At 41.1% G+C, this 21,289-nt stretch overlaps 1 pseudogene; it reads left to right on the top strand.

Moving 5' to 3' along the window:
• The first annotated feature begins 5,846 nt into the window (after positions 1–5,846).
• Positions 5,847–18,126, top strand: LOC134297946 (dead end protein homolog 1-like; annotated as a pseudogene).
• Positions 18,127–21,289: the final 3,163 nt, after the last annotated feature.

Genomic DNA, 21,289 nt, shown 5'->3' on the forward strand with positions numbered 1-21,289 from the left:
GTATACAGATGATGTTCAACTCTATCACTCCTTTCCACCTGCTACTAAGGAGGCTGTTCAGGTCCTGAACTGGTGCTTGGCAGCTGTGATGGTCTGGATGAGGCTAAAAAATATTAAAATTGAATCCAGTCAAAACAGAGGTACTCCTGGACAGTTGTAAGGTTGAACAGGGTATAGGATTACAGCCTGTGTTGGATGGGGTTATACTCCCTCTAAAGATGCAGGTTCACAGCTTGGGAGTACTCCTGGACTTATCACTGAGCCTGGAATTCCAGGCTGCGGCAGTGGCCAGGGGTGCTTTTGCACAATTAAAACTTGTGTGCCAGTTGCCTCCTTACTTTAAGAAGCCAGACTTGGGCACGGTGGTCCACACTCTTGTTTACATCTCAAAAAGACTACTGCAATGCAATCTATGTAGGGTTGCCTTTGAAGACTGTTCAGAAGCTTCAAGTGGTCAAATGGGCAGCAGACAGATTTCTAACTGGGGCAGCATACAGGGAGCACACAAGCCCCCTGTTACGTCAGCTCCACTGTCAGCCAGTCTTCTACTGAGCAGAATTCAGAGTGCTGGCTTTAGCCTATAAAGCCTGAACAAATTATATATATGCCTATGGCATCAAATTTCTATTTGTAAGGCCACTCTGAGTCCCCTTCAGGGTGAGAAGGGCAGGATATAAACATAATAAATAAATAAATAAGAAGCTTAAAATAGAGATGACATATTTAAACATGCAGAATTTTAGGAATATCATTAGGGTTGTGCAATTAAGCTGAACCGTTATCTGGTTTTGGTATCTGAATTTCAGTGGGTACCTGGATCCGTTTTTGGGAGCCTTCCAAAATCAGCTAATGGGAAAAAAGTCATTTTTGCCTCAGCAACTGAAAGATCCTGGAAGATTCGGCCCATGGGGGCAAAAGGTAACTTAATGAGGCTTTTCGTTTCCAGCATCAGACTTAAGAAACCACCCTTTCTGCAACCCTTTCCCTTCTGTCTTTCGAGGAGACCTGGATTTAAGACAAGGGCTTAAGAAAACAACCTCCCTGGGATCCTTTCCCTTCCGTTTTTCAAGAAGACCTGAATTTAAGGCAAGGGCTTGGGAAAACACCTTTCCTGGATCTTTTTCTTCTGTCTTTCAAAAAGACCTGAGTTTAAGACAAAGGCTTAAGAAAACACAGTTCCTGGGATCCTTTCCCTTCTAGTGACAATCTCCTTCCCCGGACTCCACATGCAGCCAAAAGAAACTGAAAGCAGCTGTTTTTCAACAGCCACTGTTCTGCTGTGGCTGAAAAGAAAGGGGTGACAGAGCCCATGTCATTACAGCTATCCAAGCCAGCCAAACCAGCCAAAGACCATTTTTGAAAATGGATCCATGCATAACCCTAATTATCAGTGTATATTGTGGAGAAGAATGGTGTTGTTCAAAATTGGGAAGAGTGATTTGCTTTCTCTTAAACCCCACCCACCCATTTCCCCCTTTTTGGCAATGTTGAAACAAAACAGGACATAGATGTGTTCACAGGCAAAAACAATTCAGATGAATGAAAAATCTGCAAAAGTTCAGAAAGATAGGTACACCACCTTGGTTATGATTAATGTAATGCAGTTCCTTACTGGCAGCAAAATTACAGAACGCACAATGGGATAATGCTGAATGATGGATGTGGAATTGACCTTAACATGGCAGAGACAGAAGGAGTTGAACATCAAATGTTTTCCAAACAATTGACCAATGCTACACCCTCCAAGTTTCCAAAGCACTCTAAGTAGTTTTGAATTTTCATTTGTCTTTCACTTTAGGAAAAGAGAACTAAAAAAAATGAACAATGGATCAGACCTGTGATATATTGCTTTGGTGTTCTTCTGTCAAAGAAGTGGGCTTTGAGAGCCTTATTTAAGCCATTTATTGTGATTATAAACTAGACAGTATTTCTGTCATGCAAGTCACAGATGTTTTCCTTACATAGACAATCTTTTGGATAATAAATTCCAATTTTGTTTGGTGGAAGTTGCAGTTATTGCATTTTCTAAAGTGCTTAGATTGAAATGTCAATTTGAGCATCTCTAAAATCTGTCTGAATCTGATAATTCTGGTTTGGCATGTGCAAGACATTAAAATCTAAGCCAAATGCTCTAGAACAGTGATGGCCAACCTATGACACGCGTGTCAGCACTGACACGCCTAGCCATTTTTGCTGACACACCGGAGCCTGCAGATTGATTGGATGACTATGTCTTTTGTGGCCAAATTTGGTGTGATTTGGTCCAGTGGTTTTGTTGTTTACTCCATGGGAATTATGCACATTACATATATAGATAGATAGATAGATTATTATTATATAATTCTATTATTATTCTATTATTATTGTAGTATATTATCATATTATTGCTATTATATTATTCATTATTCATGACTACATTGAAACTAGAATAGAGAGAAATTAGTGTGGAAACTGCAAGAGGGACCATAGACCATAGTTGTACATGGAAATAAGGGTAGTAAATAGTTTTTGATTTATTGAATACAGTTATATATTACAATTATACATTTTTGTTATTTAAACTATACATATTGCGAAATTATGGTGGTTTTTTTTTCTCGAAGTGACACACCACCCAAGTCATGCTAGGTTTTTTGGTGAATTTTGACACACCAAGCGCAAAAGCTTGCCCATCATTGCTCTAGAACATAATTGTAATGCTTGAGATAAGAACAACTAATTTATGTATTTATTTATTTCCAACATTTATATCCCGCCCTTCTCACCCAAAGGGACTCAGGGCAGCGTACACAATTGGCAACAATTTGATGCCTACATATAATTAAAACATAGCAATGAAAATCCAATTATAACAATTAAAACAATATAAAAATATAAAACATATGGTTAAAAATCTCATGAGGGTAGAAAAGGACTGAAATATTGTTCATTTCAGGGTTGTTGTATGTCTTTCGGGCTGTGTGGCCATGTTCCACACAGCCCGAAAGACATACAACAACCCTGTGATCACAACCCTGTGATCCCAGCCATGAAAGCCTTCGACAACACATTGTTCATTTCCTTCATTCCTTCCTTAAGCATTCCCCTCAAAGGTAAAAGTTTCCTCCTGACATCAAGGGGTTTGAAGCTCATCTCCATGTCTAAGTTGAAGATCCAGCATTGTCCGTAGATGCCTCCAAGGCCAGGTGGCCAGCTTGACTGCATGGAACACTGTTACCTTCCCCCTAGAGCAGTACATATTGATCTACTTACATTTGTATGTTTTCAAACTGTTAGGTTGACAGAAGCTGGGGCTAACAGTGGGAGCTCACCCCGCTCCCTGGATTTGACCCACCAACTTTTTGGTGAGCAAATTCAGCAGCTCAGCAGTTTAACCCACTGTGCCATCAGAGGGCTCGCCCATTCCTGTCTACCACCATCTAAAAGTTCAACGTGTCTCTTTTTTGAAGTAGTAAGATTTATTTATTTTCCACTTTTATCCCACCCTTCTCACCCTGAAGGGGACTCAGAACAGCCTTACAGTAGGCAACAATTCAATGCCACACAAATACATACAAATAAAATAAACAAATACATTAAAATCCAAATAGTTAAAAACATCAAATATTAAAACCCATCATTAAAACCACACAGTCCTAAACCACTACACTCTTGTTAAGGACACTACTGATGTTGAGAGTGCTTAACATTTTGTTACTGTCAGTGAAATGTGTAATCCTGTCACTTCATTTCTTGGTTTGTTTTATTGAAATATTTAGTGGACACTTGATATCCGCTCTGGTTTGGTCCTAGGATCCCCTGCAGACAGCGAAATCTATGGATGTTTAAGTCTCATTGTATATTATAGTGATGTAAAATGGTGTCCCTTATATAAAATGATAAAATCAAAGTTGTTTGCTGGACTTATTGAGGATGGGAACATTTTCAAACCTTAGATTGTAGAGTTGTTGTATGTCTTTCGGGCTGTGTGGCCATGTTCCAGAAGTATTCTCTCCTGACGTTTCACCCACATCTATGGCAGGCATCCTCAGAGGCTGTGAGGCATGGATAAACTAGGCAAGGAAAGGAAAATATATATATATCTGTGGAGAGTCCAGGGTGTGGCAAGAGTCCTTTGTCACTGGGAAGCCAGCATTAATGTTTCAGTTAATCACCCTAATGTGCCATCAGGGAGAGGTAGGAATGGCCTCCTCCAATGCTGGTCCAAATGTCAGAAGTGTAATGGATGTGCCCTCCAAGGGCGCTCCACAACATCTGTTCAACACATACCTAGCAGGCCTCATACAGCCTGGGTATCACGCTTCTGGAAAAGGTGTGTCGTGAGGGGATTTTGTACTGGGGACACAGCAGTTTCATCAAGCGAACGAAGCCTTCTTGCTCTACCATTTTGAAGGGATGGTGGTCGAGAGCCAGCATTTCTCCCACTCACCGAGTGATCTGCTCAAAGGTGGGTGGCATTTCCCCTGTTCTCTTCCTGCCAGCGGAATGGCCCCAGTCATCCAAGGTTGCTTGAGTCTGTCTCCCACCCTGCCCAAACGGAGATGTGGGAGTGCTGAGGCTACTGCTGGCGGGGCTAAGGGGTTCTCCCCCCAATGGAATAGATGGATGATGCCACTTCATGTGGACCCTTAACCCAGTGGTGGACAAATGCCTCAAGTCTTTACCTCTGCTAATGTGTGTTCCGCAGTGCCTGCACACTGCTAAAGAAGCACGTTGGGGATGGACAGTGAAATGGTCCCAGAAGAAAGACTTCTGCCTTCCCAACGGAGGAGCACCCGGTGACCTTTGTGGAGTGGTCACGTGGCCGGGGGAGGTAGGAGTGCTTAGTAATGGCATGGGCTCCTGGCGAAGAACTTGACTGGAATTGTCTTCTTTCTCCCCATCATCTGACAATGAAAGAGTTAGGGGGAGCCTATCAATTTCTTGCTTAATCATTACTTCTTGCGCAAGGACAACAACAGGACCAAGTTTGGTTACATCTGTGGTGTCCTCTGATACGGTCGACTGAGAGCAATTTTGGAGGGGCAAAAAATCTGCAGTCGAGTCACCCTGGCCATGATCTTGCTCAATTTCACTTTGCTGGGGGCTGCCTGCAAGTGCCCCCCCCCCTTTGTTTTCTTCCACCCCTCATTGTTTGGCCACCTCTCAGCCAGAACTCGTACGGGCCGAGCAGTATCCCCCAGAATGCTTCATTTCAGCAGAGAAATTGTTATCAGCAGATAGATCGAGGGAAAGATATAGCAGCACAGAGATTTTAGAAGTGGTGGCAGCAGCAGAGAAGAGGCTGGTGGAGATTTAACTTGGTGTTTTGGAGCCAAAGGGCGGGATGGCCCCACGGGTAGCTGGAAAAGTGTCAATGCGAGACTGGAGGGCGGCGCTAAGAGGACCACCACTAACAGAGATCCAACAGAGACATTGGTTCACAATAACCACCGTCGGGAGTAGGCAGAGCTACATGATGTGGTTCTTTAAGCTGGGGAAGGGCAGGCTAGGAATTGATGTGGAGTGATGGGCCACAAACAGTGAGAAAGCTATCATGGTAGCTTCAAACTGCAACCACAGTAATTGCTGACGTGGTGGAGCGAACTACAGTGAAAAAACTACTATGTTAGCTCTCAATAGCAACCAACCATTGAGGAAGAAAGATATAGTAACAGGGCAGCACAGTAATTTCTGTAGTGGTGCCAGCAGCAGAGAACAGTTAGGTGGAGATTTGACATGGTGTTTGTAGCCAAATTGTGGGATTGGCCCCACGGCAGTGCAAATGCGTGACTGTGTGGACATGGACGCGCTAGGAGGACCACCACAAACAGAGACCAAACAGATGTTGGTTCACACCACCAACAATGGGCGATAGGAGGCAGAGCTCCATGACGTGGTTCTATAAGCAGGGAACGTTCAGGCTAGGAATTGACGTGGAGGAGGCAGCCTACAGGAGCGACGGGCCACAAACAGTGGGAAAGCTACCATGCCCGCTTCCAGTAGCAACCATTAAGCTGGAAGAGAGCTATAGGGCCACGGTCATTGTGGACGTGGGGGCAGCCACAGGGAGCGGCCAGGTGGAGATTAGACGTGGTGGCGGGCTCAAATAGGAAAGATGGACCACAAAAAGTGTCACAGCTATGACGTTAGCTCTCGCCAGCACCCACGAAGGAAGAGAGATTGCACCAGCAACCATTGAGGGAGGAGGCTATACCACCTCAGTGATTGTGTGTGTGGAGTTGTAGTGTGTGCCCTCGTGCATTGTGTGAGCTAAACTCTGTTTAACAAGGAGAAAATATATTTCTTTTAAAATTTTGAAGTAACAACAACCTTAAATTAACACTTATCGCAATGGGCACTCAGGATTGGTAGCCTACTGCCTTGCCAAATGGAAAATCAGGAAAAAAGGCAAGGCATCAATGGTGGCTGAGTGAGCACAAAGGGGAATGGAGATCAGAAAAATAGATTAAATTAAATTTAGAAAATTATTGAAAATAAAACAAAAACAGACACTTCATTCAATATGCACTTAAAAGTGGCCACTGGCCAGTGCTACTGGCCAGCCAGAAGCCAAGCAGAGAGGCTCGAAAGGGAACCTCACACAGCTGTAGTTCTGAGAAATATATATTTTTATTTTTTACTTTTTAAGGAAGACCCCCCTCCATTAAGAATCCCTTTTCAGAAGCTTTTTCAAAATCCTTTTTCAAAGCCAGCTGCCAGAAGCAAGCATGACTGCCAGCCACATGTGCCCTTTCTGCAAAAAAACAAAAAACAAAAAAAACCCCACCTAACCCCCAATCCTGCTTCTTCCTTCTCCCCGTTTCTCCCAGTTTGCTTTCAACGGGGACAAAATGCAAAATAAACACGGCCAGCCAGCCACCCACCCAGCCCAACACAGAGTCCTGGCTTCTTCTTAAGAAACGGACCCCCTGAAGCTGCTTCTCTGTTTGACTGGCTGTCCATTCTTTCTGCTTCCCTTCCCTTTCAAGAGCAAATAGTAGCCCAGACAGCATCCATCCATCCATCCACCCTCTTGTGCGCTCCCCACCGCTCCGAAAGCCACGAGGCAGCCCAAACCGAGATTTTTATAGAAGAAGAATCCGTGGCCATGCAGAGGACGTTGGCCCCCACCCTTGCATCCACTTTGGAATTCTCTGATTCGTCAGGGAGCCGAGCCCATGTTTGGCTCCCAAACAAGTTCGGTTGCATTAAAAAAAATAATTTTTTAAAAATACTTTAAAAAATTAATTTGGGGCAAAAAATTAAGAAATTTTTAAAGAGACATAATGAGAGTAGTGCTACCATGCCTTGAATTAACATGCTTGATGGGCCGTGATACCACAGGTCGGATACCGCTTCAAAAAGCCAGAACAATCCGATTTTAATCCGATATAAGAATCATTTAGAAATTTTGCCCATACCTACTGGCTAGCAAGCACTGTATCCTCTCTTAGAAGTCATGGACAGGACATTTACCTCCTCCAAGAGGTGTACTCCATCGTCTCTTTAGAACTCTGGCCATTTAAACACAGTCTCTGTGTGGGGAATCACCAATCCCTCAGTTTGCCTCATGGCAAATTTCAGCTCCCGGTTGTTTTTCTGGCAGGCTAAACCAACATTTTTGGGATTACAATCCCCATGCCACCTTAAACATGACAACAGTGTTGACCAGGCAATCTTTATTCCAGGCCAACAGTGCCTAATGTAACTGAAATCCTGCAGGGCTTGAAAAATCAGTGCTTTCCCCTTCAGCAGATCCAGATCATAATTATTTTGTATTCTTATCTGTCAAAGATATTACTGGGCATTTCATAATATTTTTCAACTTTAAACCCAAATATTTCCTTGAATTGTCCATATTGTTCTAAGGGGACTATGAATTTTACAGGATCTTGTAGTACTATCATCAAATACTGAATCCTTCTTCAAATTTAAACTTTTCAACTTTTCTTCTTGCCTTACTATTTTCAGAAGAACTTCTAATATAAAAATAAACACTAATGGGGAGATCAAGCAGCCATGTCTTGTGACTTTCTGAACTTCATATATTAGATAATTTTCCATTTATCAGAATCTTCAGTGAATTACATAACTGCCTTTATCCAGATTATTAAAGTTATTTTTTTTATTTTTATTATTATTTTAAGACATACACATACACAACATTTACAATTCCCACCACCACCATGAGGATTATTTTCTTTTACATATTAATCCTGTTTGAGACAATCTTTCTAGATTTATATACTATATAACATTTGTATCCTATTTCTTATGGCCTGATCTCTAGACTTATTTATAATATAATCCTTGACCTGGTTCCATTTTTCTCCCAACTTCTTGCATTCTATTTTCATTACCTTTTGAATCATTTAATTTTACATCCATAATTTCGAATTCCATTTGGTTCACCATATACTGATACCATTTGTTTACTGTCCACTTTCATTTATCTTTCCATCCCAATACTATCACCGCTTGTGTGCACTCAGTTATTGCTTCCTTTATTTCCCTGTAATATACCATTCCCTCTCTTTGTACTAAGACCGCCATTTCTTTTGTTATAACCCAATCAGTTCCTAATATTTGGTTTGACACAATCTGTATAGCCTGCCAGAAGTATTGTACCTGTTTGCATTCCCACATCATGTGCATAAAATGACCTTTCTGTTGACTTCCATGCCAGCACTGGCAGCTCCCCTTTTTATAATAATATGCTAATTGACAGGGTGTACAATACCATTTATGTAATATTTTCCTCCTCATTTCTCTTACTTTTGTATTCCTTGTCATTCCTATTGTCTCTACCACTTGTCTCATATCTTGTTCTGTAATACGTAACTCTGTTTCCCACAAACTTTTCAAGTCCTGTATTGTACACCCGTCGTACTCTATTAGCATTGTATATATTTTACTGGCCTGTGTGCTATTTCCTTCCATTTTTCTCTTTTCAAAGGGGGTGTCTTCTCTTTTTACCATATTAATATTTTCTTTAGTATTGAGATAGGTACAAATTGCTCTTATCTGTAGCCAATTTTTCTATCCAAGCCATTGTTTAATTTCGTTCTCCTTTACCTTTCCCTCACTATTGTATAATTGTTCTACTCTGTCTATTCCTTTTTCCTTTAATATCTGGATATTTCTATTCAAGTTTGATTCTTTTTCTTTATTAATTGACCATACTGTTACTATTTTAGATTTCCGACTGCCTATTCTCCCTTGCCACTTCTTCCACACTTGCATTGTTCCTTTCATTGGTCCTGTTAGTTTATCAATATTCCCTTTATCCCATTTTCTATAGATTATTTCTTCACAGTCAACTCCATTAATTTCCTTTTCAAATCTCACCCATTTTTATTTGTCACTTGTAAGGAGCTGCCATGGAGATGATTTTGAACCATTTTGCTATTGCAAAGTCTTCAGCGTAGATATGTCCCAAGTGAAAGGAATTAACTGTCATTCTAAAATCTAAACTTAAGTCTTGAATAAAAACATTTTGTTAATTGTAAAATCACCCCCCAAATTAACAGATAAATAAATAATTAAATAAATATGCACTTAGGTAACTGTCTATCAGCTATTGTGCAAAGACTGCTAATTTCTTCTCTTATTTAGACTACTTGGAAAATGTAAACCTTTCCTTTTTCCATTTTTCAGAAAAGGAAACTATTAAGTGCTAAAGATTGCTGGGTTTCCACTCAGTTCTTATACGACTTCCCAAAAAGTGAAGATATTAACCTGGAAGGAGTCCAAAGAGATTTATCTTAGCCATAACTTCCAAATCTTTCTTTGTTAGCTGAAAGAGGAATATTTGGAGCCTAATTAATTCTTAGAAACATCATGAGAATCCAAGAAATTCTGAAGCATTAGTACATAGAAGGGATGTAAATTCGCACTAGCTTACTCTATTGAGAGAAATATGTGCTATGGATGGAACCCACAGACTCTCATTTATACTCAAGTCACATTTCTACTATTCTAGCAGTGTTAAATTGACATTAAAACAGGTGTTATGTAATTAATTGTATGATTATAATCCTGGCTCTGAGCAATGTAGTCAGTTACAGCAGTTTGAAGGCTATAACAACTTTTATGTGTTCTGTTGCAATAACAGGTTGAAGATGTTTATGTACGGGATAATGTGACACTGGGGAAAAAATCCAGTTATAGCATATCTGGAAATATGACTGGTTTTATACAAAAGCATGAAAGTGTAACCCAGAAAGACTGGCAACTAATCAACTTTTAGTTGAGTTTTTCCTGGTGCAAATACAAGGTGTTTCAAAGAAATGGGCCTGATTTGAAACTGCTATATCTCCGAAACCACAAACCACCCATGAATGAAGCTCTTACCACTTAAAAGTGTAGAGCATAGAATTTCAAATGATTACAACTAGATGCCTCTCCCTGCATACAATCAGTCCTAGCCTCAGTCATTTGCAACCCCACAACATCTAACGAGATATTCTCCACTTGCAGAGGTTTTTTTAGATTTCTTTCTCAACACGGTTGGTAAAACTTGATAACTCACTAAATTGTAAGTAGGTTTTAATGACATTGGTAACATGTTGCCATCATGAAATATATGGTACTACTTTGAAATTGGGTCCATTATATTGAAACACCCTGTATATCCAGTTATATGTAACCTATCTGAGTGATAGTCAAATCTGGAATAGCATATGAAAGCGTAGCTCTCTCAACACTGGAGTTCAAGCCTAGTTTGTTTAATGGGATTACATTATCAACAGCTTTCTGATGTCATACCAATCTCTTTTTCTTCATAATTATAGTTAGACTAGTTCAGCAGTGATGGAAATGTCTCACTAACCCCTGAAGACCCCTCAAAAGGTCACATAAATGGGAATGGCAGGCAAGGAGTGGGGCAGCAGTGACTGGGGTCATGACATACATCCAGACACATTCATCTATTAATCTATTACTTCCATTGATCTAGATCATTGCTTCTCAAAGAATGCTCCATAGACCACTTAGGGGTCCACAAAGCACAGTCAGGGACTCAGTGCTCCTCAGTCCCACATGAGTCCCTCACCTCCTTCCCGTCATTCACAGCCTTCCCCCTACCCATCATTTTCCCCATCCCCACCCCCACAGCAAGTTAAGCAAGTCACTCCCAATCCCTGACCAGGTTTTTCTTTCCTCTTCATTCTCTTTCCACAATCTCCTTCAACAAGAGAAATGTGCCTTTCCTCCAGCAGCTGCAGTCTGACCCCAAAATTTCATGCAAAGGAAACAGCACTTGAGCTCACCCCCACCCCCTTAAGCCACTAGGGAGGAGAAGACAGTGGCAGCAAAACCACATGGCAACTGCTAGGTCCCCTCTCAAAGTGCCCTGCTTACCATGGGAATTAAAGCTGCTTCTGGTTGAGAGAATGGAGGAAAACAGGGCAGTGAGACGAAGGGTTTGGGATTTTTTTTTTATTCCTAGAAAGTGCCAAGTTTGGGATGGGAGGCTCAAGACACACAGAGCAGGAAGAGGCAAAATGACATCAAGTCAAAACCAGGAGCTTAGCATGTCAGCTCTCATCCCAGGAGAAATGTCAAAACACAGAGGGATGGGGGTGAAGTGGAGAGGAGCCAGGATGGGGAAGAATAAAGAATAAAGGATGGGGAGGCTTCATTTTGGCCTTTAAAGCAAATTTTGCCCCCAGACTTTAGTCTTCCTGGTTTTTCAAACTAAAGCTTCCAAAATCTTCCCAGTACTTTACCCATGAATGCAGGGAACGGCCAAAAGGCTAAATGGAGGGTTGCACAAACAGAACAAGGAACAAGTACCGAGAGCACAATAATCCCAAATAAACACCTCAGAGGAAGGTCTCAGGGGCTTACATGTCTTTACACTAATGCAAAGAGCATAGGAAATAAATAAGATGAACAACAACTTTTAGAACAACACCACACTTATAATGTCATGGGCATCACTGAAACCTGGTGGGATGACTCCTATCACTGGAATGTAGACATTGCAAGCTATAACCTCTTTCACAGAAACAGAACAAAGGGTATAGAAGGGGGGAATAGCTTTATGTGTTTAAAATAGTTATGCCACAGAAGAGATGCATGACTGCAATCGGGGAAACCAGGTTGAAAGCATCTGGACAAGAATCAAGGGAACTGGGAATCAAAAAGAGGTCATGCCAAACTAATCTGATCTTTTTTTCGATAAAGTTACCAGCTGGGTAGATGCAGGGAACGCTGTGGATGAAGCATATCTTGATTTCAGTAAGGTATTCAACAAGGTCCCCTATGACCTTCTGGTAAACAAACTAGTCAAATGTGAGCTAGGCAAAACTATGGTTAGGTGGATCTGTAAGCAAATGAACCCAAAGAGTGCTCACCAATGCTTCCTCTTCATCATGGAAAGAAGTGAGGGTTCCGTCCTGGGCCCAGTTCTGTTCAAAATCTTTATCAATGACTTAGATAAAGGGTTAGAAGGCATGATAATCAAGTTTGCAGACAACACCAAATTGGGAGGGATAGCTAATACTCCAGAAGACAGGAGCAGAATTCAAAACAATCTTAACAGATTAGAGAGATGGGCCGAAACTAACAAAATGAAGTTCAACAAGGACAGATGCAAGCTACTCTATTTGGTAGAAAAAAATGAAATGGAGAAACAGAATGGGGGACTCCTGGCTCGACAGCAGTACATGTGAAAAAGATCTTGGAGTTCTCATGGACAACAAGTTGAACATGAGTCAACAATGTGGCAACTTAATGAACTTCATTATCTCCCCGTGTCTCCCTCTGAGTCAACAGCTGCCAGTGAGTAAGATGAAGGGCCTGCAGAGGAGACTGCACCATCATCAACTCTCTGCTCCCCCCACCCCATGACAACAGCCACAGACACAGCCACATCTCGAGCCGCTGCTGTGATGAGAAGGACAAAGTCATACCTGTGGGATTATTTCCAGGTCCATCCTGAGTTTACGACGCAGGCAGTTTGCAGGCACTGCAGTGGGAAGATCAGCAGGGGAAAATACTTGAGGCATCCAGCTAACTTGGGGTTGAGGATGCACATGAAGAGGCATCACCCAAGAGTTATGTTGGGAAGAGAGGATACCGCCAGCACCAGCAGCAGCCAAAGTACTACCACTTTGCCTGGTGCCAAAGGGGGGAACAAGATTCAGGCCACCCTGGAAGTTTGGTGCCTGCACATGGGCAGGATCAGATCAGAGTAAAAGGTGGTCACTGCCAAGCAGATCACCCAACGTTTGGGAGAGATGATGGCTCTCGACCACCAGCCCTTCTGGATAGTGAAGCAGGAGGCTTTTGCTGCTTGATGGCACTCGTGGCTCCCTGATACTGGATCCCCTCATAACACCTCCTCCTAAAGGGTGGTATCAGCCCCATATGAGGGCTGCAAGGAACACTTGGCAAAGTTGTTGCAGGGTGGCAAGGGAGGCTACATCCATTTTACCTCTGACATTTGGTCCAGCTTAGGAGGAGGCCATTCCTACCTCTCCCTCACAGCATAGCACAACTCGACCTTTAAAATGCTCCAACGCATGGTGGAGCAGCAGAAGGAGATCCATGGCATCTCCCTGTTGGTGATGGCAGTAACCAAGCTGGTCCCAAACAAGAAGGAGTGGGACACAATCTCTCAGCTGATAATCTCCCAGCCCTTCTAATGCGCGGGTTCCCTTTTGTTTTAGGGCTCAGGAAACACTTGGATAGGCTTGGGGGCGGGTGGATGCTTGCCTCCCTGGCTGGGCCACTGACACCCCAGGTCCAGGAGGTGGTGAGGAAGTTAACCTTTGACTTCCAGAAATGCCTGGAACTGCTGTTAAGCAGCAAGCTCCATATGCTGGCAACAATGCGATCCATGCATAAAGGACACCTCTGCCCCAAAGACATTGCTAGATGGATGGCACAGCTTGTTACCCTTGTCAGGGATGAATACAGTCTCAGGGTGGGAGACATGTGTTTAGCCCACACTTTTCTAGTTTGCATGAATATAATGGATGACTTGTCAAAGACCTCACTAAAGTCAAGATATGCCACATTCACAGCATTTGCTTTATCTATCAATATAAAGAGTGTTTTAAAATGAGGCAAAATTAATTTTGCATGTTTTTAGGAAACATGTTGAATTTTAGTGATGATGACATTTCTTTCTAAGGGTATAACCACACTGTAGAATGTGTGGTGTTTGACATCACTTTAACTGCCATGACTCAATGCTATGGCATTCAAGGGGTTTAGTTTGGTGAGGCACCAGCACTCTTTGGCAGACAAGACTACAGATCTAATAAAACTACACCTTCCATGATTCCATAGCATTGAGCCATGGCAGTTAAAGTGGTGTCAAACACCATTCATTCTACAGTGTAGATGCATCCTATCTGCTTACAAACTCTTTGTTGAATTATCTTCTCTAGACTCCTTCCTGTTATTAATATCAAGTTGATCAAGCTGTAATTGGGTCCTCCTTTCTCCCCTTTTTGAAGATCAGGACAAAATTTTCCCTCTTCCAATCTTTTGGAACTTCTCCTGTTCTCCAGGAATTTGCAAAGATTTATTGCCAGTGATTCTGAAATTACTTTTGCCATTTTTAAAAATCATCCTTGGATGTAGTTAATCTGACCCTCAAAATTTGAATTTATTTAGACTAGCCAGATATTTCTGCACTATCTTTTTAATTATTTTGTATTGCATTTCCCTTATTGTATCATCTGTTTCATTTTCCCCAGTTGAGCACTAGTTTCTTTTTTTTTGGAGAAGATAAAGGTAAAGAAGGTGTTGAGTCATCTTGTCTTTTCTCTATCCCCTTTTAATGTTGTGCCACATAGTGGCCCTATCAGTTCCTTGTTCTTTCTTTTGCCAGGGGTATTTGTATTGTTTTTAAGTTCTCTAGCCAGCAAGCTTTAATTATACTTTAACTTATATAACTTAATTACTTCTCATGCAGGCTATTCATTTTAATTCTTTGGTGCCCCCCCCCCCCCTTTTCCATGTCTTGTACATATATTTTAAAAATCTTAGTTCAGTTGAAAGTTCTTTAGAATCCATCTTTAGACACCTTCCACTTTATTCCTAATTGGAACTGTCTGAGGGGCCTTCCAGACAGGTCAGAATCCCTATTCCTCTTGGGATTTAGGCCAGACAGTGGGCCCACATCCTGGGACTGTGGTTTGTAGGGGTTTGTAGGTAAATCAGAAATCAACCTGGGAGGGCATCTAGCAAGCTTCCAGCCACCCACTTCCCTTTGAGACTTACCCAACTGGCCCAAAAACAGAGGTAGGCCTGTTCAATTGAGCTCCTGTTGCATCATTTTGATGGGGCTGGGAGGGGAGGGTGGGAGTGCCATCCTACTCCCTTAGGCTCTTAGAACCTAAAGAACCAGAATGGCAATAGGGATTGGCCCTCAGAATTGCAAATAGTGATTCCGAGAGTCAATCTTCACAGGCCCAACAACCATGATGATCTGGATTTTATCTTTGCAGATGCTTTTTAAAATATGAAATAAACCTGGAAATCCAGGTTTACTCTGGATTAATCCGAATTAGCCCAAGGCATCATTTGGATGCCTCGGGATAACCCAGAACCCATCATGAGTTTTGTGCCTGTCTGAAAGGACCCTAAGATAGTGCCATCTTATTTTTTGAGAAAATTGCATTCTTTTTTGTATTCTAGACCACAAAGAAAGAAAACATTTCTTGGCTCAAGAGCTAGTCAATAAAATCAATTGCCTAGAGACATGGAAGTCATCTACTTTGAATATCTTCAAAGGTAGGCTAGAATGTTGCTCAAGCTAGAGATCCTGCATTGAATATGGGGTTAAATTCAGTTGCCTGTTCTTTCCAGTTCTATGTTTTTATTATGCTCTCGTGCTCCCAATGCAGAATGGTCACTGTTTCCCTACAAATATTAATCATGAAAAAGCAGACATCCTGATTAGTATTCCATGGTAAGAGGTGAATACTTTTGTAAGAGTGCTGCAGAGTTGGAAGAGATCACAATGGTCATCCAGTCCACCTCCACCTAAAGTACCTCTGATAAATTGTCATCTATTCTTTGTTTAAAAATCTTCAAAGAAGATTCTACTAAACTGCATATTCTACTGTTGAATAGGTCTTACTATCAGGAAGTTCTTCCTGACATTAGGTGGATTTCCTTTTCCTGTTGTTGAATCTATTTCTCCTACTAAGCTCTGGAGCACCAAAAACAACTTTGTTCCATATTCAATACTTTCAAATATTAAGCATGGCTATCATGTCTCCTCTTAACCTTATCTTCTCCAGGCTAAGCATATGCAGCTCCCCAAGCTGCTCCTCATAGGACATGGTTTCCAGATGTTTGAAGTCTTAGGTTAAAGCATTCTCTTCTAGCAATCCCTAAAGGAGATTGCTGTTTCACTGAGCAATAATACATTAGCACAATAAGTTCTTCATCATCAACTTGATTGTTGGTCATCTGGGACACAGAGAAATGTAAGCAAATACACTGAATACCACAAAGAGCATAGAAGGTAAATGTGGGTTGTACAAGGGCTGAGGTTTGTCCTTATGTGCTTCAAAGATATGTTGCATTTTGACAGACTTCAAAATGTATATGTGTGTGTGTGAGAGAGAGAGAGGTGGGGAGGGAGGGAGAGATGAGAGACTGAGATCTAAATGAGACATAGTTCTTCCTCTGTTGCAAGTGCAAAAAGGGAAAATAAAATAAAAGCTTGCATAATATAATTCTACCGGGTGAAGATGACCGCAGAAATCATGAAAATTCAGAAGAGTGAATTCACCCCTAACACAGAAGCTTCCAGTTATCCCTAGATACTAGGGTTGTGCGATCCATAAACAAAATGGTTCAAAAGACATTACAAAACTGGGGGGTACTGCCACATCATTTCTAAAGTGTTTCTAAAATATACTTGGTGAAAAAATTGTTACTATAATGAGAGTGATGAAATTTTGTTACTATTTCCTTATAATAATTTTGTACTGGGGGGGGGGGCTTTAGGGGCTCATTTCTCCCTCATTTCTATTGATATTGGGGTGAAACTTGCTACAATGGTAGAACACGTTTACCACCAAATTTCAGAACATTTCACTTATCCGCAAAGTTTTGGGAGAATTTTCAACACTTTATAAACAACATATTTAAAGAAAACTACAGCAGCTATCTCCTTGCATTCTGTACAATGACAAAAGTCAATAGGGATCATTCCCTCCAACATTCAAAAATCTTCATATTATCTACTGATTTTAGAGAAGTTTTTAAAGTTTTGACAAAAATGTTTTTTAAAAAGTCACAACAGCTATCTCATTTAATGTCTCTCATATTAAGCAATAGAAGAAAACAATATTAACCAATTCTACATTTTCAGAGAATCCTAGAGTTGGAGGGGACCTCCAAGGGCCATCTACTCCAACCTCCTTCTTCCAGGCAGAAGGACACCATTAAAACCCTCTGACAGCTGGCCATTCAGCCTCTAAATGAAGGCAACAAGGCATGGCTGCATAGATGAGGCACGTGCTGTTGGTGGGGAGCGAGGTGTCATGGCTGCTGCATTGCAGAGGTGAAGGAAGTGGCTTCTGAAATATGAATTGAATGAACCACTAAATCAGGATAACAAAGCTGCCCTTTTCACTTGGGTGAAAGATACTGGAGTCCAGTTGGTGCAGATCAATGGCCAGAGAAAATATGGTGTCTCTCCACCAGGTTGATTTGGCAGTCCCACGCCATCTGGTACAAATTTTTTAAGAGGATAAAACTAATTCCTCTTTTCCAAAGTGCAGGAGAGCTCAATAAATTTTGCCTCATGGTGACATTCAATGGCCTTAACTGGGGCTTTACTGATGCCATGTATGTGACCCAGTATGGTGCTCTGAAGGCTATCAAATTGCTCAATAAATACAAAATTCAGAAGGGACACCAAATACCTGTATGCAGAAGCACCAACAAGTGTGAGTTCTTCATTGATGCCCTGACCCCATTGGTGAAAGAGGACCATCTTCTTCTAATGTGACAGGAGCTTACTACAGGAGTCCTGAGCATCGCCTTGCACCCAAGCACTTTGAAGAACCAGCGGCACCTTGCAAAGGTGAAATACATCTTCCATCAGGCTGAAGCAATAGCCAGGAAAGCTCTTGTATAAGGTACTTTGTGTCTAGTGGAGACCAAATTGAAGTAGGCTGGTTGACACCTAACATAAAACAAGAACTTCACATTTCCTCTATGCAGGCCATCCTGGAGATCATGTCAAGCCAATGCATTATGTTTGCAGATATGCCCTTAGCCAAGAACCTCCCGAGCCTGTGAATTGCCATGAACTACCAGAACTTAAGTTGGGCAGTATGTTGGGTTACCTGAACTCACTATGTCAGAAAAAAACCAGTTAAGTTAGGGTACGCTAAGGCACATCTTCCTTCAATGGGTTTGTCTAAAGCAAGCCAGATGCCTCTGGTCTGGAAAATGATGAAAAGGCCAAGCATTGGGGTCCAGCTCTGGTTGGCCTTCAGGAAGCCCAGCTGTTCCACCGAGGCAGGGTCAAAAGTGCTCTGGTGAGGAGTGGCAAGACGTGCCATGGGGCTGCTCATAGAAACTGCTTTTGGTAAAAATCAAGAGAGGTTGCTTGCAACAGCCATGCCACATGGCTGGATTCAGCAAAAAGGAGTCTGCTTTCCTCATCTTTCTTTTCTATATAAGAATTAATTGTAGGTAATAACTGTGTAGCGAGAAATTCACATTCTTTACGGAATCACAATCCTACATGAAACAGAAGTACAAAAAAGAAGCCTCCTTGAATCAATAGAAGCTTTTAGTAATCTAAAGGACAATTGATCATAGAAATCATTTAGCATACAAAATTCTTAAGTATAATTACTTGCACATTCCTGAATAATGATCAGACCAGTTATAAAGTAGTAAGAACACTTCCTAGTGCTTAGATTTGTCTGTATATGTATATATATATAAGTGTTGTTGATTAATGAACAATCCTCCCATTTTTCATTAGAAAAAAAAATCACCTGAACAACTTTGGGACACATATTTTGAGATAAGATCTAAATGTGAAGGCTTGTAACTAGTTAATGGCATATGCTGCAGACATAATCACAATTTATGTTTGTTTATGTATTTTGTTATTTTGTTTTGGAGATTGGTATTGTTTTCCCTTTTCTGCAATGACAGTGCCTCCCTGACTCACCACTGACCCTCAGTGTGCACAGGCACACTAGTCATTTTGTATCAATAGAATGTGGGAAGAGACTGGAAAACCAGCCAGCTAAGCTCTCTTAGGCACATAATGGTTCCTAAAACAGATTCTGCCATTGCAACCCATTTTGCTTGAAACTGGAAAATGGTTGCCTTGCCCTTCTTATCGCACCATCTTTGTGAAACCACTTTGAGAAACTCAATGCACAATTAGATTATTGCAGATGCAGAGATATATGACTTCCCATTTTTGCACATAATCTCCCTTTTTTGTCTTTGTGAAGAATGTATAGTTACTTGATTTTTATTTTATTTTTTAAAAAGGAAGCAATCAGGGGGAAAATAGAAACTTTTGGCTGTGCAGCTAGATATGTCTTGTCTGCCTACCAGAAGTGGCAATAGCACCAGATTGTGACCAGGGAATAGCAGCAGATAGAAGGAACAACCAAAACACACCCATTATATACTATTATTATTACTATTATTATTATTTTAATGTATTATCTGCCTCTTCTTTCAGCTTGAGATGAGGCACAACATAGTTAAATACAACTATAAAATCACCTATTAAAACATAGTTAAAATGCAATCTTAAAAGCATATGTTAAAACATACACATATGAAATATCTGAGAGAAAAGTTAAAACACAATAAATATACGGACTGTGGCGCAGCTGGGTAAGTAGCCAGCTGCAATAAATCACTTTGACCATGAGATTGAGGCCTGCCCATGTGGAAATGAGCACCCAACAATTAAAATAAAAAATAGCCCCTGCTCGATGTTGACCTACATGACCAAAAGATAGTTGCATCTATCAAGTAGGAATTTAGGTACCGCTTTGCGGGGAGGCATATGTAACTAATTTATGACACAATAAAAATCATCCAGTGGCTGTTTGGAATGAGGAAGTATCAATCAAGATGTCGCAGTGGATGATGAAGCAGCTACTCCCCCTGTGGCCGGAATCAAGCATCCCCTCAGGAAGCTGGAAGCTGGAGAATGTTAAATTGCCTCTGCGTCTCTATCTTTGTCTCTATGTTCATATGGCATTGAATCTTTGCCTTGTATGTGTACATTGTGATCCGTCCTGAGTCCCCTTTGGGGCGAGAAAGGAGGTGTGATGGCACGGTGGGGGAAAGAAAGGCTATGTGTCCGGCTACCCAAGCAGCGATCAGTTTACCCTTTATTATACCTCAAACCTTAAAGTAAACACTCTTGAAGATGGTTACAAATAACCAAAAATATGTTTATTGAACACAGGAAATGGTAATTTCAAGCAGGAATCTTGAATGTTGAATCAGAAACATATAATAGAAAACAAAGATTGTAGATTGAGTTTAATTACACAGAAAATAAACCCTTTACTGTATTAGAAATAATATGAGGTAAAATCACTGAAATTATAAAGAAATAAAACTATATTGATTGAGAATGAAGGCTATAAAGACTATATGAAGTAAGCACACAAAGCTATGGTGAAACTATAAGGTAAGGTAGGTACTAGGTTGTGAGTTGAGGTAAGTACCAGCTGTGAGGTGAAAGCTTTCTATAATGTAAGCACAAGCAGTGGTGGTATATGCTTTAGGCTATGATGGTAACTATAAGCTATGGAATATACTATCTAGGTAGGTACAAGCTATGCTGTGACTATAAGGTAAGTACTAGCTATGGTGAACTATCTATTCTATCTAAATGATAAGTACTTCACTATGAGGTATGCTATAAGGTAAGTACATGATATAGGTTGGCTGTTTGAATTTGCCAGGCCAAAGAACCCAAACCAATTCTAAGACCTATGTCTAAGAGGTTTTGCTCTGGAATGAAAATGGAGGGGAAAAAGCCTCTAGAGCAGGGGTCCCCAAACTTTTTAAACAGGGGGCCAGTTCGCGATCCTTCAGACCATTGGAGGGCCAGACTATAGTTGGCCACCGAGCAATAATTAACAACAACAACAACAATAGCAACAAAAAGAGAGTTGGAAGAGACCCCTTGGGCCATTTAGTCCAATCCCCTTCTGCCTTTGTGCACCAAAAGCACAAGCAAAGCACCCCTGACAAATGGCCACCCAGTCTTAATGTAATAATAATAATAATAATAATAATAAGAAGAAGAAGAAGAAGAAGAAGA

The sequence above is a fragment of the Anolis carolinensis genome, chromosome 3, assembly GCF_035594765.1.
Source record: "Anolis carolinensis isolate JA03-04 chromosome 3, rAnoCar3.1.pri, whole genome shotgun sequence".
NCBI classification, from domain to species: Eukaryota; Metazoa; Chordata; class Lepidosauria; order Squamata; family Dactyloidae; genus Anolis; species Anolis carolinensis.